At 40.9% G+C, this 17,398-nt stretch overlaps 1 pseudogene; it reads right to left on the bottom strand.

Annotated features, from left to right (window-relative positions):
* Positions 1 to 12,371: 12,371 nt before the first annotated feature.
* Positions 12,372 to 12,794, bottom strand: LOC144254796 (Golgi apparatus membrane protein TVP23 homolog B pseudogene; annotated as a pseudogene).
* Between the last annotated feature and the right edge of the window lie 4,604 nt (positions 12,795 to 17,398).

Raw genomic sequence — 17,398 nt, 5'->3', positions numbered from 1 at the left:
TAAAATGATGTCTTTTCTTTGTGCCAACAGCTTGTCTGTGTGCATAAACCCTAAGGGCCTACGCTGTTGGAGGTGACATGAGCCACACATACAGCATGTTTTCCTACCATAGACATCTCCAGCCCAGAGTCTGTCAAATTGGGATGGGTGGACTGCTTGCTGGAACAGCGTGGACTTGCTGCAGATCTGTGTCCTACTTAGGGGTGCCCATGAAGCTGGACTTCCACATACTTGGTGTATGAGCATCTTTCTCAAGAATGCCATGCTCAACCTCCAGGAAGTGGGAGGTTGCTGGGTAGAACCTTGCTTGAGTTAGGACACCATCTATTTGACTTCTGCAGGGAGCAGGCTGGAGAGTCACATGTGGACAAAAGGCAGCCTCTGCCTCAGAGTGGTGGTCATCTTTGCCATCCCTCCAGGAGCACAGCATGGTGTCGTTAAACTGTCCTGGCAAGGCGTGGTGGTCAGAGAGAGGAGCAAGGCTCACTCTTGAGTAAGGGAAAGTTCTGACTTTGAACTGGAGAAGATCCAGGACTAGGTAACCATGGAGGGCACATGTTCTTTAAGTTGCCTGTTAAACTGATATTGAGATTTGCAGCTCAGTACCTTTGTGGACTCTGACTCAGTGAGGGTGACTGCTGCTGTTGCTTGGTCACTGTGTGGCCAGATATTGAAGCTTGTTGTTATAAATCAAGAGCCCCCCCCTTTTTTAGTTGTACACAGTATCTTTATTTGTTTATTTATTTTTTATGTGGTGTTGAGGATCGAACCCAGGGCCTCGCACATGCCAGGCAAGCGCTCTACCTCTGAGCCACAACCCCAGCCTTTCAAGAGCCCTTCTTGTAAGGGTTCTGACTGTGGGGAAGCATAATCATATGATTGTCACAATAGGTACAAAGAAAGCATTTGGCAAAATACAGCAACATGAAGATCATTCTCAAAACACTAGAAAAACAACATTGTAAAAGCTATCTATGGTAAGCCCAAGGCCAACATCATTCTAAATGGAGAAAAATTGAAAGCATTTCCTCCAAAAATTGGAACAAGCCAGAGATGCCTTCTTTCATCCCTTCTATTCAACATAGCCCTTGAAACTCTAGCTAGAGTAATCAGACAGACAAAAGAAATTAAAGAAGTATTCATAGGAAAAGGAGAACACAAACTATCACTACTTGCCAATGACATAATTCTATATTTAGAAGATCCAAAAATTCCACCAGAAAAACTTTTATACCTAACAAATGAATTCAGAAAAATAGCAGGATATAAAAATCAATACCCATAAATCAAGTGCATTTCCATACTAAGTTATGAATACACTGCAAGAGAAATTAGTAAAAACACTCCACTCACAATAGCCTCAATAAATAAACAAATAAATAAATAAAGTACATGGGAATCGACCTAACAAAAGAGGTGAAGGACCTCTATAAAGAAAACTACAGAATACTAAAGAAAGAAATTGAAGAAAACCTCAGAAGTTGAAAAGATCTCCCATGATTTTGGATAGGCAGAACTAATATAGTGCAAATGGCCAAACTACCAAAACTGTTATACAGATTCAATGCAATTCATATTAAAATCCCAATGGCATTCTTCATAGGACTAGAAAAAGCAATCATAAAATTCATTTGGAAACATAAGAGACCCAGAATAGCCAAAGCAATCCTTAGCAAGAAGAGTGAAGCAGAAGGCATCACAATATCAGACCTTAAACTATACTACAGAGCAACAGTCACAAAAATGGCATGGTATTGGTACAAAAATAGACATGTAGACCAATGGTACAAAATAGAAGACACAGAGACAAAAACCACATAAATATGGTTATTTCATACTAGACAAAAACATACATTGGAGAAAAGATAGACTCTTCAATAAATGGTGCTGGGAAAACTGGAAATTCATTCATAGCTAAATGAAATTAAGCCTCTATCTTTCACTCTGCACAAAAATCAACTCAAAGCGGATCAAAGACTTACACACTAGAATAGATACCTTGCACCTAATAGAAGAAAAAGTAGGCCCAAATTTTCATGATGGTGGCTTAGGATCTGACTTCCTTAAGAAGACTCCCAAAGTGCAAGCAGTAAAATCAAGAATCAATAAATGGCATGGATTCAAACTAAAACACTTCTTCTCAGTAAAGGAAACAATCAATAATGTAATGAGAGAGCCTACAGAATTGGAGAAAGTCTTTACCACATGTACCTCAGATAGAGCACTAATCTCCAGGACATATATAAAGAACTCAAAAAACTTAACACCCTAAAAACAAATAATCCAATCAATAAATTGGCTAAGGAACTGAAAAGACACTTCACAGAAGAAGAAATATAATCCATTAACAAACAAATGAAAAAGAAATGTAAATCAAAACTACTATAAGATTTCATCTAAATCAGATGGCAATTATCAAGAATACAAGCAATAATAAGTGTTGGCAGAGATGTGGGGGAAAGGACACACTCATACATTGCTGGTGGAACTGCAAATTGGGACAACCACTATGGAAAGCAGTATGGAGATTCCTCAGAAAACTCAGAATTGAAACACCATTTGACCCAGCTATCCCATTCCTCGTTTTATACCTTAAGGACTTAAAATCAGCATACCACAGTGATGCAGCCACATCAGTGTTTATTGCAGCTCAATTCACAATAGCTAAACAATGAAACCAACTTAGATGCCCTTCAACCAATGAATGGATAAAGAGAATTGATACATATACACAATGGAAAATTATTCAGCCATAAAGAAGAATGAAATTATGGCATTTGCAGATAACTGGTGGAACTAGAGAATATCATGCTAAGGGAAATGAGCCAATTCCTCCAAACAAAAGCTGAACATTATCTCTGATAAGCATATACTGATTCATAGTGGGGTGGGGAGGTAGGGAAGAATGAAGAAACTTTGGTTTGTGTAGAGGACTGTGAAGGAAGGTTATGACTTCAGGGATGGAAAGGACAGTAAAATGAGTCATACATAATTACCCTATGTACATCTATGATTATACAACTGGAGTGACTCTGCACCATGTACAACCAGAAGAAAGAGAAAGTGTGCTCCATTTCTGTACAATATGTCAATATGCCACATATAACTAATTTGAACAAATAAAATAAATAAATAGATGAGGTAGAACCACAAGGCAGGTTAGTACACACCTGAAATCCCAATGACTCTACAGGCTGAGGGAGAAGAGCTCAAGTTTGAGGCCAACCTCATCAATGTAGCAAGATCTTTTCTTAGAATAAAAAAAAATTTAAAGAGAACTGAGGATGTAGCTCTGTGGAAAATATCCCTGGGTAAAATCCCAAGTTTAAAAAAAAAGAAAGAAAAATAGGTGGGGTCTTTAAGAGGTGATCAAAGCAATCAAAGCTTCATCCTTGTGTAGGGTTGATCCATATGAGAGCTTTGTCATTGTGCAGGGTTGATCTATTTAGAGCTTTGTCCTTGTGCACACTTGATCCATTCATATCCTGAACAGATTAATGAGTTTATTGGTTAACTTGAGAAGGGTTGATCCATCTATACCATGAGCAGATTAATGGACTTATGAGCTATCTTGAGAGTGAGGATGCTATAGAAACCAGCTATCTGGAGAATCCCAGTCCCTTCCCTCACTATATGATGTACTGAGCCACCTCAGTATTCTGCCAGCAAAAAAGGCCATCACTAGATTCAGCCCTTTAATCTTGGACCAGAACCTTGAGCCAAATAAACTTCTTTTCTTTATAATTAAAAACAAACAAACAACATTTCATCTGAAACATGAATAAAATATAAAGGCTATGAGAGCTCTTAACTTCTTTTTTTGTGGAAAAAATGGCAAAATCATATTCCACATTTTCAGCCTTTAAACAAACCAGGCTCTGCTTTACTTTCCAAAAATACATTTAAATTCCCGTCCCAGTATAAAGAGTAACACAAAATTTTATGTATATCTTATTGATAACAGGTTACCCTTATCCAGTTATAAAACATTAAATATCATAAATAAATATCAATCAAATTTGTTATTTTTATATAAACCTGAAACAGACAATTGCTACACACAGTTTTAGTTTAGAGAACATCATCTTGGTAAAGGGCTCTACCAAGTCTTACATTTTAAAAGGCTTGTATTCTGTAAGAACATGAATATATCCAAAATATGAAAAAGCTAGTAATGGTTAGTGTCACAATTAACTGTTTAACTTTAAAGTAAAATTTAGAATCCATAGTGTATAAAAATTATAATCACGGGTTTGCATGTTATCAGGACTAGCAAAAGTGAAAGGATAGCTTTCAATCTCTTAAAAATTTAGGAAACACTGTTAATAATCAGAAACAGACATAGTTAAAACAGATATAAGCCAGGTTTTTAAATGGCAGTGTGGCCCTTTTATGTCAGATACAATGTAGGAAAGAAAACGCTTATTTGTTACTACATTGCCCAGAGTCCTCAGGAGTGGCTAGTGAGAATGTGGCCAGCAGCTCTCAGGAGGCTCTGGGGCAAGAGCTGCAAAGGTTATGATGGCCTGTGCTACCCAGAATCCTTCAGGACCTGCAGTTCCTACAGCCCTCTGCATTGAGGGCAGCATGGACCAAATGACAGACTGCATGACCAGAGCCCTAAGGGCTTGCAGAGAACTCTACAGTGAGGTCTATGTGGGCAGAATGACAAACTGTGCTTCTCATATCCCTTGGGTGCCTGCTGTTCCCAGGAGCTTCTGGGTTGAGGGCTGCAAAGGTAGAACACCAGGCTCAATGCAGGGTATGTCTTCACTGCATATAACTGATAAAAGTTTCTTTGATGAGAGCTTTAGTACCTACACTCTCCAGGGTACCAGGGAAAGCATGGGTCTGCAGTTCTTGTGGTCCTCCCAGTAGGGCTGTGCAGGCAAACACTTATCTACATTATCCAGAATCCTCATGAGCTGTGCCTTCCTCTGTGGTGATCAAATCATTAGCCTACATTACTTGCAATCCTCAGGGGCTATAGCTCCCAGAACCCTCTGTGGTGAATGGGCAAAATACAGGACTATGTTACCCACAAATCTTAGTTCCAGCATCTCCCAGGATCCTCTGTCATGAGAATTGTAGGAAACAGAACTTAACTATACTACCCAGAATCATTTAAGGGACATGTTGCCTGGGTGAGCATGTGGCCTGCAACTCCTAGAGGCCTCCACAGCAAAGGCTGTTCATGCTAAAGGTCAGATTACACTACCCATAATTCCTGGGGATACCCTGATTACTGTGAAGCCTAGAGTCCAAGAACCCTCCACAGTGAGGTCTGCATTACCAAGGCAAGCATGTGGCTTGCATTTATCCTGGCCCTCACAGGAGGCACACAAGCAAAACACTGACTTACATTACCCAGAATCCTCAGGAAACTGCAGCCCCCAAAATATTCTGTGGTGAGGGCTGCGGGGTAGAGAACTGAACTACACTACTCAGAATTCTTGGAGATGCCCAGGTGCCTGGGTGGCCTGACACTCGGAGGCCTCCACAGTGAGAGCTGTGCAGGCTGAAGGCAAGAATACACTACCAGAATCCCCCAGGGCCTGCAGCTCCCAGACACCTACCTCTTGAGGACTGAATGGGCAAGATTTGTATTGCACCACCCAGACTCCTCAAGGGTGTCCAGACAGGGTTGTGGTGTGCTGATACTGGGAGCCTTGATGGTGAGGTCCACTTAGGTAGGATGCTCTGCACTGCCCAGAATAATCAATAGCCTGCAGCTCTAGACCTCTTAGGTCAGGAATGCTTGAGCAAAGTGGACTACAATACACAGAATTCCTGGGGCCTCAGAGCTCTGAAAAGCAACTATAGTGTGGGCTGCACCAACCCAGCACCAGGCTACAATGTCCATGATCCTGGGGGTTCTGAAGCTCCCAGATGCCTCTGTAGTGAAGGCTGCATGGGACATGAGGGTAATTCTGCTACTTGAAGTTCCCTATAGGCTTCTGGAGTGAGGGCAACATGAGGAGGAGCTCCACATCCCCACACACGTGACCCATAGTACCCTCAAGCTGCGTGTATCCCGGAGATACACGCAGCTCAGTCTCCACTGCCAGGGTCCTCCAGGGCACTTGAGATAGCATGTGGCACACAGCTTTGATGATCCTGCCTGGTGATGGCTGTGTGGGCAGAACACCAAATTAGACTGTCAAGAATCTCTGGGAATAACTGCAACTCCCAGAGGCATTCATGGTGAGAGCTGGGAAACAAGGAAAGATAATTCAATCTAGAATGCCCCAGGGAAAGGGGTGCACCTTGCAGCTCCCGGAGGCTGCTGGGTGAGCTCAGGGTCTCACAACCTTGAAAGCAGTCAACATGGGCTGGGATTTAACTGCTTTTCTTAAGACCCATGACGTTAAAATTTGGCAGTCCTTGACTACATCACTCAGTCACTTGTCTACACTTCGCAGAGGCCTCTGTGTTGACCTGCTTTTGGCCTTCTGCCCTTGGGCACAAGAGTGAAGTGTTCAGGGTCTCCCTGCAGGTGCTCATGTCTGTTCCTCTGCCTGCCTGGCCCCTGGCTACAGCAGTGCGTGCCTTGGTTGAGTCCAGGGACCCGAGTCTCAGTCTCTTGGCCTCCCTTTTCTCTTCTCCTGAGATTCCACTTCTGGTGATGGCACAAATAAACACAGCCAGACTTAGTTAAAGAAGTGGGAATAGATCCTATTCAATAATAGCTGAGGCTACAGAAAGGCACTGAGTGAAATAAGAAAGACTAGCCACCCTACTACCACTGCAGGTTAGCAGAAGCCTGCACTAGGCGTGGCCATCAGGGAGTGGTGTCTGTGTACATGAGCAGAGTCTGGCACTGGGCGTGGCCATCAGGGAGTGATGCCCAGTGTATGAGCAGAGTCTCGCACTGGGCGGGGTCAGCAGGGGACAGTGGCTCATGGTTCCATCTTTGTCCTCCCTTCTTCAGGGTGAGGACTAGAGCTCTTGTCTCAGGAAAAACTGCCAGCATGCTGGGTCAACCACCAGGGAGCGGCAGATGGGCCTCGGGGATACACGCAGCTTGAGGGTACTATGGGTCACGTGTGTGGGGATGTGGAGCTCCTCCTCAGACCTGCTTTGGCTCTGAGGAGGTCCTCCTAGCTCGAGGCCGCTGGGTCCTCCGTGTGTGTCAGGGCTGAGGAGATACTCCCAGGTCAGGACGCTGGGTCCTCAATGTGTGCCTCAGGTCTGAGGAGATACTCCCAGGTCGGGACGCTGGGTCCTCAGTGCGCGTGGGGTCTGAGGAGATACTCCCAGCTCAGGGACGCTGGGTCCTCTGTATGCCTCATGTCTGAGGAGGCCCTCCCAGTTCGGGGACGCTGGGTCCTCTGTGTGTTCCTCAGGTCTGAGGAGGCCCTCCCAGCTCCGGGACCCTGGGTCCTCCAAATGCTTGGGGTCTGAGGAGTTCCCCCACCTCAGGGACCCTGGAACCTCCGTGTGCCTCATGTCTGAAGAGGCCCTCCCAGCTCCTCTGGGACCCTGGGTCCTGGGTGTGCGTCGGGTCTGAGGAGATCCCCCAGCTCGGGGACCCTGGGTCCTTCGTGTGTCTCAGGTCTGAGAAGGTCCTCCCAGCTCAGGGACCCTGGGTTCTTCGTGTGCATGGGGTCTGAGGAGGTCTTCCCAGCTCGGAGACGCTGAGTCCTCTGTGTATGCCTCGGGTATGAGGAGTTCCTCCCAGCTTGGGGACCCAGGGTCCTCTGTGTGCCTTGGGTCTGAGGAGGAACTCCCAGCTCGGGGACCCTGGGTCCTGGGTGTGCGTCAGGTCTGAGGAGATCCCCCAGCTCGGGGACCCTGGGTCCTCTGTGTGCCTGGGGTATGAGGAGATACTCCCAGCTCGGGGACCCTGGGACCTCCATGTGCCTCATGTCTGAGGAGGCCCTCGCAGTTCGAGGACCCTGGGTCCTCCGTGTGTGCCTCGGGTCTGAGGTGGCCCTCCCAGCTCAGGGACCCTGGGTCCTCTGTGTGCATCGGGTCTGAGGAGATCCCCCAGCTCAGGGACCCTGGGTCCTCCGACTGCGTTAGGTCTCAGGAGGTCCTCCCAGCTCAGGGACCCTGGGTTCTTCATGTGCATGGGGTCTGAGGAGGTCTTCCCTGCTCGGAGACGCTGAGTCCTCTGTGTGTGCCTCGGGTCTGAGGAGTTCCTCCCAGCTCAGGGACCCAGGGTCCTCTGTGTGCCTTGGGTCTGAGGAGGTACTCCCAGCTCGGGGACCCTGGGTCGGTGGTGTGCCTCGGGTCTGAGGAGGTACTCCCAGCTCGGGGACCCTGGGTCAGTGGTGTGCCTGGTGTCTGAGAATCCTCCCAGTTCAGGGACCCTGGGTCCTCTGTGTGCCTTGGATCTGAGGAGATATTCCCAGCTTGGATACACTAGGTCCTCAGTGTGCCTGGGATCTGAGGAGATAATCCCAGCTCAGGGAACCTGGGTATGCCATGTACCTTGGGTCTCCCAGCTCGGGGACCCTGGGTCCTCCATGTGCCTCCTGTCTGAAGCAATACTCCACCAGCTCGGCACCCTAGGTTCTCTGAGCACCTCTGGTCTGAGAAGGTAACTCCTAACTTGGGTACCCTGGTGGGTCACATGTATGGGACGGAGAGTTGCCTTCTTCTCAGCAGACTCAAGCATACTCCCACCTTGGGGACAATGTGGTTCATGTGTATGGGGACTTGTAGTTTCCTCTTAGAGCAGACTCAGGAATACTCCCAGCTTGGGGACACTTTGTGTTGTGTCTACAGGGACTTTAGGGTCCCTTCTCTTTAGCCTCAGTGAGACTCACAGCTTGGGGACACTGTGGATCAAGGCTATTACTCTGTTCTAAGACCAGCTGTGGGTCAAGGCTATAGGGACACCTAGAGCTCCATTCTTTTCAGACCATCCTCAGGCAGATGCCTGTCTTGGAGACACTGTGGGTCACGTGTGTAGGGTCATCCAGAACTCCCTTCTCCTCAGAGCAACCTCAGAGGGATGCCTCGCTTGGGGACACTGAGTCATATCTACAGGGATGCTCTTCTCAGACTAGCCTTAGAGATATCCTGGTTTGAGGATTCTGTGGGTCATGTCTATAGGCATTCCCAGAGCAGCCTCAGAGAGATTTTCCAGAAACTTCTGGATAAATAGGCGGCAGGTGAGAAAAAGGTGGGAAGTGGGAAGAGAAAGCAGATTCACTCCCTGTGCCCATTTGAGAGCTGAGGATGGAGCCTTGCTCTCCTTCATTATTTCAGCAAGGTTTACTTTGGGGAAACATCCCTTCAAGAGGCTCTGATTACTAGTCATCAAAACATGGCTACTTGGATGATTTCTGGCACAGAGGGAGGAGGAATTGTTCTAACTGCTTATTTTTACTGTATTAAATCAGGAAAAATATTAAAAAATGGAAAGGTAGATGTATGAAACCCACAAGGTTATTTAAGTTAAATATGTTATTTCTAATAAGCCAGAATTTGTGAAAAAATAATTCATGGATTTTATGGAACTAAATTAATCAAAATTTTTATTGAGAATACATTTTGTCTTTGGTTGAGCAAGTCAGTTTATTTGGCAGTGTATTTGTAATGGTATGCTAAATACTGTGTTGACATTCTACATCTGCTGAAATATCTTGACTATATAATGCTTTGGTATTAGACCACAAAGTTAATTGAGGAGATTAATTTTAATTAATTGAAGTATTTATTTTAAGTAATGATTTCATTCTTTCCTCCTAGATCATGAACATTTTAAGTAAATCCAGAATTTGTTAAAAGTCAGTTAACACTCAACCGTGGACCCCTATGTTCCTGGTTTTTGTCTCAATGGGAGATCTGTAAGCATCATTTTAAACTTTTTAAGTTGATTGAGCATTCATAGTTTTCTTATTTTAATCTTTTATTAAAGTGTTTTTTTACTAGGAAATTACCCATTCCCTCTAGGTTTCCAATTTTATGTAGTAGGTTTCTGCAGTTTGATTTTTAATTTCTTCTCTAACTTTGAACTTCTGCTATTTTTATCAACAATATTTTTAAATATACTTTTTCTTTACCTTGTTTTGATTGAATTATCTTGTCTGACAGTTCTCATTATTTCAAAAAGTTTTAATTATCATTTTCTTATTAAGGTCTTTGGGACAGTTTGTGTAACTTGGTGGCAGATAACTTGATTAACATGTGAGAGTCCCTGGGTTCCATTTTAGCACCAGACAATATGTCTTTGACAGGACCCAAGTGTCAGGGGAATTGTTCAAAATATTATGTATTTACACACACACACACACACACACACACACAGATCTTTTCCAAATTGGGTTGAAATTATTCTAAGCAAAATTTGCTAATCAATTTTATAGAAAGAAAGAGGATGGTGATATTTTAAAATTCCACCTATTGATATTACATGATATTTCAGCTTAAAACCACTGAAATAATTACAGTGTGTAAGAGAAAAGTCAATAGATTCTTTTAAAAAAACAGATACATTTACCAAAAATAGACTTTTTTAAACAGACATTTTCTACTTTTTCAAATTTAGAAAGCATATTTGAATATCTTATTAAAGTCTTACATTCATCAAGTAGTTAGTTTCTCTTACTCCTTGCAAGCAAGGGAATTGACCTTCTAATAAGCATGCTTTATATATTGTCAGAAGTTCTTTTTGGAGAACTCTATTAAGTGTTTCTCATATATTCAAAACATCACTTAAAAGCATGCCAGTGACCTTTTGATTTCATCAATCTTAATTTCTTTTGAAATAATGTGTGTATACATTAGTACTTACTAAATATTACTTTGTGTAGGAAATCACGTGATTTCATTTTATATAAATGCTGGTGCTCTATATTATATATTAATGATTTCAAAATATGAGTTGAGTATAACTCATATTTTGAAATCATTTAAAACATACATACACTTTTTACCATATTTTAATGAAGTAATATAAGTGGAGACTAGACATGTTAATATCATGAGCTGAAAAATAATTAAATATAGTTGAATTATTTTGGGGTATTCAACATAATGGTTTCCACCTTTTTCTATAAATGCCCCAGTTGTCTCATATTATATGCTTGGTTTGGAGTATTCTTTTAAATTTATTTATGGTGATGAGAATTAAGCTGATAACCTTGACTATGTTAGGCAAGCAATGAATTTCAGCCCTTTTAAAATATTATGTTGAGACAGGATTTTGCTAAGTTCCTGAGGTATTGAGGCTGGCTTCAAACTTTGTGATCCTCCTGCTTCAGTCTACAAAATAGCTGTGATTACAGTTCAAAGTGCCTAGTATGGCCTAGAGAACTTTATGTCATTATCATGTTTCTAATTTCTTTTTTTCACTCCAATACACATTTATTCAACTAAAACAAAACATCTTTAAACATATTTTAACAATGTACAAATACATTTACAACATAACCTGCTGATTAAAAGACTCCAACAAAGTTTGAAGTATCTCAACAGAATTTACAACTGCCTACAATAATTTGTAGATTGGTTTAGTTTACAGTTAAATATATTGCCTTGTTTAAGAAAAATTATTAATACAAATGTATGATTTACAATATCCCCATTATAGCAAGAAAAAATAGGTTCATAAAATGTCTTTAGGTATTTATTATGCCAAGTATTTAAATGATTATTTTTACTATGACATAAGAATAATATTCATTTAGTACTAAAAGATTTTATTAGTCCAGAGACCACTGAAGAGTTTCCAGGAAGTTGCAAAATAAAATATGACTATCCTTTCTATGAAATAAATAGAACAGCAGCAATCCCTGGGTATCCCTTAAACATAAACTATAAAGATTCCATTTATTATTTAGACCTTAAGTATAAAAATAAAAGAAAATTTTAGAAACTAGTTTCACTTGTGCATGTCTAAGGTAAACAATTTCAACATTAAGTATATATTTAATATTAACAATTTTTTTTAACTCATACACAAACCAAGTGTTTACTCTTAATCATGAAATCAACTTATTTCTGAAAATAACCTATAGAAATAATATGTAAACACACATACCTTTGAGATAGTTTAAGAACATCCTATATTCTATGGATCAAACTGCAAATATCTCTGTAACATATGTAAACTAACACATTAATTTGGGATATATGGATACATTACTATATGCATACATATGTACACCATAAAATAAATTCTGACAATGTTCTTAATGATATCATACTTCCCAGCCTCAAATACTAGAAAAAGAAAATTAAAACTTTGTTTAAAAAAAAAAAGAAAACAGTTTTTATAGTAACTTTGCAAGTGAAAACAAAACAAACAAACAAAAATCAATGCTCCTTTTTACACTGGACTGAGCTCTAAACAATTCATAATCAAGAATCTCTTCAGCCATTCCCCAATATCACAGAAAACATAATTTTCTCTCTACTCAAGAAGTCTGTTCATTTTTGGTGTTTTGTCTTAAAAACTGCATTCCAACATACCAGGTAGCCATGCTGGTTAAATTCTTCTGGCTGCCCACTTGCACCTAATGTAACCATACAGGTTGGCACCCTGTAGCACCACACCCATGGTAACCATGCCAACCATTTTACTCTGAGGGAGAAGAGAGCACTAAAGGCAAATATCACCCACAGCCCTGGACAGGCAATTAGTCCTAAGCAAAAGATTCTTGATTCAGCTTCTGAAACAGTTTTATTCTCCTGAGGAGATGCCTTCCTGGACTCAAACACCCAATGACTCTTTCCATCCTCATCAATATGATTCCACCACCCAAGGCCTACCATCAGTCTCTACCTGTGACATTCTTCACTGCCCAAAAGTCACGTGACAACAAGATAATTGTCACCATACAAGCAATAAAGCTGCTGTTGAGCAATTCACAGAGAAGATAGACTATAATGGCACAGACTCAGAAGAACAAATGGAAAAATTATGCCACTGGATGTCAGATTTTAGATTTTCTTGGCCTATTAGTTGTCTCTTCTTCTGCATCAAACAATGAAACATCTTCAGTGTCATCATTGCTGTCCTGAGTGTAAGGCTCTGCCAGCGTCTCCTATTCCTACATGATTTCAGGGTACCCCTACAGGGCAGGTCAGAAGGGAGCTGAAGAGGTGCCCGGAGGCTGCACCCCTTTCACTTCCTCAAGTGCATGAAGTGCAAGATGGGCCGAGGAAAAAGACCACCAGCACCCCACCCACCACACAGAGCATTTCTGCAGCCCAACATCAGATCCGCCCAGCGCTTGGCGTTGGTTGAGGATGGGCTTCTCCTCTCCACACCCTCAAGCTTCCTGAACTCGGGGATTCCTGGGTCACTCCTCCTATGAGGGCCTTGGAGCACCCAGATCACCTCCACAACAACTACCCTTGGTCCTCCATCCTTCCCACCCACTCAGCTCTTCCTCAAGATGGACAGCCAGAGGGGACACAACACAACCACCCCTGTGCGCCCGGCTCACTCCACAAACCCTGCAGGAGGGACCCTTCCACCCGCCAAGCCTAGGCCAGCCGCCCTCCGTGCCCACAGCCCCTCACCTCATGTTTCTAATTTCTTAATAATTTTCTAATCTATATTATAGCCATTTTCTCCTTCTAAATGGTCACCAAAGTTTTTTTTTTATTGTTCTGAGAGGATATTTAATGTGAACATACTTTATGATGTGACACCTCTGGTCACAATAGGCTATTTCTATTGTAAGAGTATTTTGATTCTGATATTTTGATAGTATAATGTGAATGTACTTTATGATATGACACGTCTGGTCACAATAGGCTATTTCTATTGTAAGAGTATTTTGATTCTTAACTGTTTTTCAGACTTAACATTTTCCTAAGAGTGGTGATTGTTCACTTTCTATTTGATTACACAAATAAGGCATTGATTTACAAAAAAAAATGTGGTGCTAGGGATCAAACCCAGGGCCTCCTGAATTCTGGATAAGGTATGCCACCACTGAGCTACATCCCAGCCCCATAGATTCTTTGTTTTTATTAGCTTTATGACTAGCTATATCAATGAGAAACTTACATAGAAATTCAACTACATTTGAAAACATTCAAGAGTTTGGGCAGCCAATATTTTTATGATTTCTAAAATATAATTTCCCCGTAAAACACGAGAATATCTAAGATCACTCATAAACCATGCTTCCATTGAAGTTTCTCTAGTTTTACCACTTCTGAAGAACATCATGGAGGAAACTGACTTTGATATTCTTTTCAATTTTTCTTTTTTTAGAAAGCATCATAAGTTATTGTCACAAATTCTGTTTACATTTTTCGTTTAACTATTTTTCCTAGTGGCAAATATTTGATGCTATTACTGTTGAAGGGTATACATAGAAACAAACGAAAGATAAGAATTCCTTGGGATCAATGATTCATTCACAATGAATCAATCTGCTCTTGTAACATATTTTTTATCATGACTCTTTTGAAAAAGTTCAACCATGACTTGAAATAGTATCTCTAAAATGTAGATTTTTTCTCTAAAGTTTTGAAATTTTTAGAGAGAAAATCCATAACATAGCAATAGCAAAATAAATAATGATAAGTTTAAACATATTATTACTTTAACATAAAACATACAAAATAAGTATTTATCTTACATTATGTTAGTTTGACACATTTTTGTTATAAATGCTCTTAACAAAATGCAGAACTAGTTAAGAATGTCAATTATTAGTAATTGATATTCTGAGTAATTAAATGAGCAGGTATTTGAAAAATATAGCCATATCTTAAGATTTTATTTTAGAGAAGTTTTATGTTTACACAGAAATTGCAAAAAAAAAAATGCAGAGATCTACTATGTAACTTCTACCCAGTTTTTTTCTCTTATGACTTACGTGAGCTATCTCAGATGTGTTAACTTCATACATGATTTTTCATGATAAACAGATACTGATATGCTCTTATTAACTAATGTCTGGGTTTCCTTTGGATTCTCAGTACAGCCTCTTTCAGTTCCAGGACACCATCTAAGATCCCGCTAGATAGTCATCCTGTCTCCATAGGCTTTTCTTCGTGGCGACAGTTTCTCTGACCTTAATTTCTCAGATGCCCTTGATGGTTGAGGAGGACCTGACAGTTGAGGAGTACCTGTCAGGTACTTTTTAGATTTTCAGTTGATGTTTTTCTCATATGTAGACAGGTTATGGAATGGGGAAAGCAGATTACAGATGAAGTGCTGTTCTTCATTTCATATCCTCAAGGTGCTCACCTGACTGTTGTAGTGTTTACCAGATTTCTCACTGTGAAGTTATGTTTCTCTACATGTACACATTATATATATTGTTTTGGAGTAAGTCACTATGCAGAGCCCCCTCTTAAGGAGAGGGAAGTTAGGCCTACCTCCTTGAGGGCCAAATGTCCACCTCAATTACTTGAAATTCCGGATAAGAGGTTTTTATTTAGCCTCTTTTGTGTATCTGTTTAGTCATTTATTTGTAAATAAATGAGCATCTGGATATTTACTCCAAGATTTTGTTTGTTATCCAACTCTATAGTACTTTGCTGCTTACTTCATTCCTGCTTGAAGCATTTGGGAATAGGTTTGGCCATTCGTTTCCTGTTTTGTTTTAACAGGAAAGAATAGTATAATACCCTCAATTAGGCCTTTTACACTTATAAAACATTTCACTGAGGCTTTAAATACAATATAATATCCTTATGAAGACTCTAACATATATAGTATGCACTGAAATAATATGAGTTTGTTATCAATAAATATCATTAATGATACCACTGGTTGATATCACATACACATGGAGACCCCTAGAAAATAACATGTCAAACCTTCAAACTCATAAGATATCCTCACAGAGAACTAGGACAAATATAATATCTTCATTGAGGCATTTGACACGTATATGAATTCCTTGTGGAAGCCTATGTTATATAAAAATATTCTCAATAAGATCTCTAAAACTCACATAAAAACTAAGCTCTTTGACACCTATAATATTTTCAATGAGTCCTCTACACATATAATCAATGAGGGCTCTGACATATAATGTCCTCACAGAGGTTTCTAACATGCTCAATATCATTACTGAGGCCTGTGTCAGTCATAAAATATCCATGAGAGCCTGTGAAAAATAAGAAAAACCACATTGAGGCCTCTGAAACACAATAATATTTTTATTCAGAGCTCTCACTAAACACATGAAACTATTTAAAAAGACACTGTCTTCACTGAGGGCTCTGACATATAATATATTACTTACTGACTCTTTGACAACTATAATATTCTCAGAGAAGACTCTAAAACATATGATATCATAAGTCCTTTGAAACAAGTCCCATTGTCACTAAGGATTCAAATGCATTTAGTATTCTCACTGAGGCATGTGACCCTAATGGTATCCTCACTGAGGCTGTTGACAATAATGAAGTACTGGTACTGAGACATCTGACTCAGGAATAGCCTTGCTGAGGTGGCTGGTGCATTTAAAATACTCCCTGAACCATCTGAGAGGCATAATATACTCCCCGAGGCCTCTAACTTCCTGAGGTCTTTGAAATATTTAATATCTACATTGACCCCTACAGTATCTATAAGAGTCATATTGAGGTCTCTAATACTAACAATAAAGTATTAGAGACATCTGAGATGTATAATTGGATAACAGAGGTCTCTTGCACTTAGAATGTCTTCTTGATGCCTCTGGTACTGCCATCATGTACTCACAGAGGCCCCTTTCTATAGGAGAAAACTGAGGGCTCTGACAAGTATAGTAAGTTTACTGCCGACTCTACAAAACATGATGTCAAAAGTGAAGCCTGTAACAGACACATTATATTGTCACTGAAGAATCTTCCACATATCCTCATTGAGGCCACTGCCATCAACAGGATATCTGTACTGTGACCTTGATCCCATTCAAGGGTATGGGTTGGTGAAGCCTCAGATACTCTGGTAATACCCTGGCACTGGACTCTGACACTTAATATCTATATGAAGCCTCTATAATAGCCTCAGAAAGGTTTCTAACACTCAAATCACATCCTCAGTGAGTCTTCCTCTAAAGCCAACATGAATCCTCCCTGAGGCCTCTGACTTTCACACCCTATCTCATTTGAGCCCCAAAACACTAATGATATTCTTACTGAGGACTCTGAAATGGATATAATCCTCATACAGGACAGTGAAATCAATATAATATCCACCCTGAGGCTTCTGTCATTCAGAAATATCCTAATCAAGGCTTCTGACACTCAAGGAATATCACACTGAGTGCTCTGGGGCACCAGAAGTCCACACAGATTTAGACCCTCTGAGAGTCATCCAAAAGTACTGAAGGCCTCTGTAGGTAACATGAGGTACAATGAGTCCTCAGAGACATATATGTCTCATTGAGGTCTCTGACACATATAAAATCCCCACTGAGGATTCCATCCTATGTACAGTATGGAATGAGTCATTTGAGCCTGTATTTTCCTCACTGAC

This window comes from Urocitellus parryii, chromosome 5, assembly GCF_045843805.1.
Source record: "Urocitellus parryii isolate mUroPar1 chromosome 5, mUroPar1.hap1, whole genome shotgun sequence".
NCBI lineage: Eukaryota > Metazoa > Chordata > Mammalia > Rodentia > Sciuridae > Urocitellus > Urocitellus parryii.
Note: the sequence above shows the minus strand (reverse complement) of the source record. Positions and strands in the feature narration are given on the sequence as shown.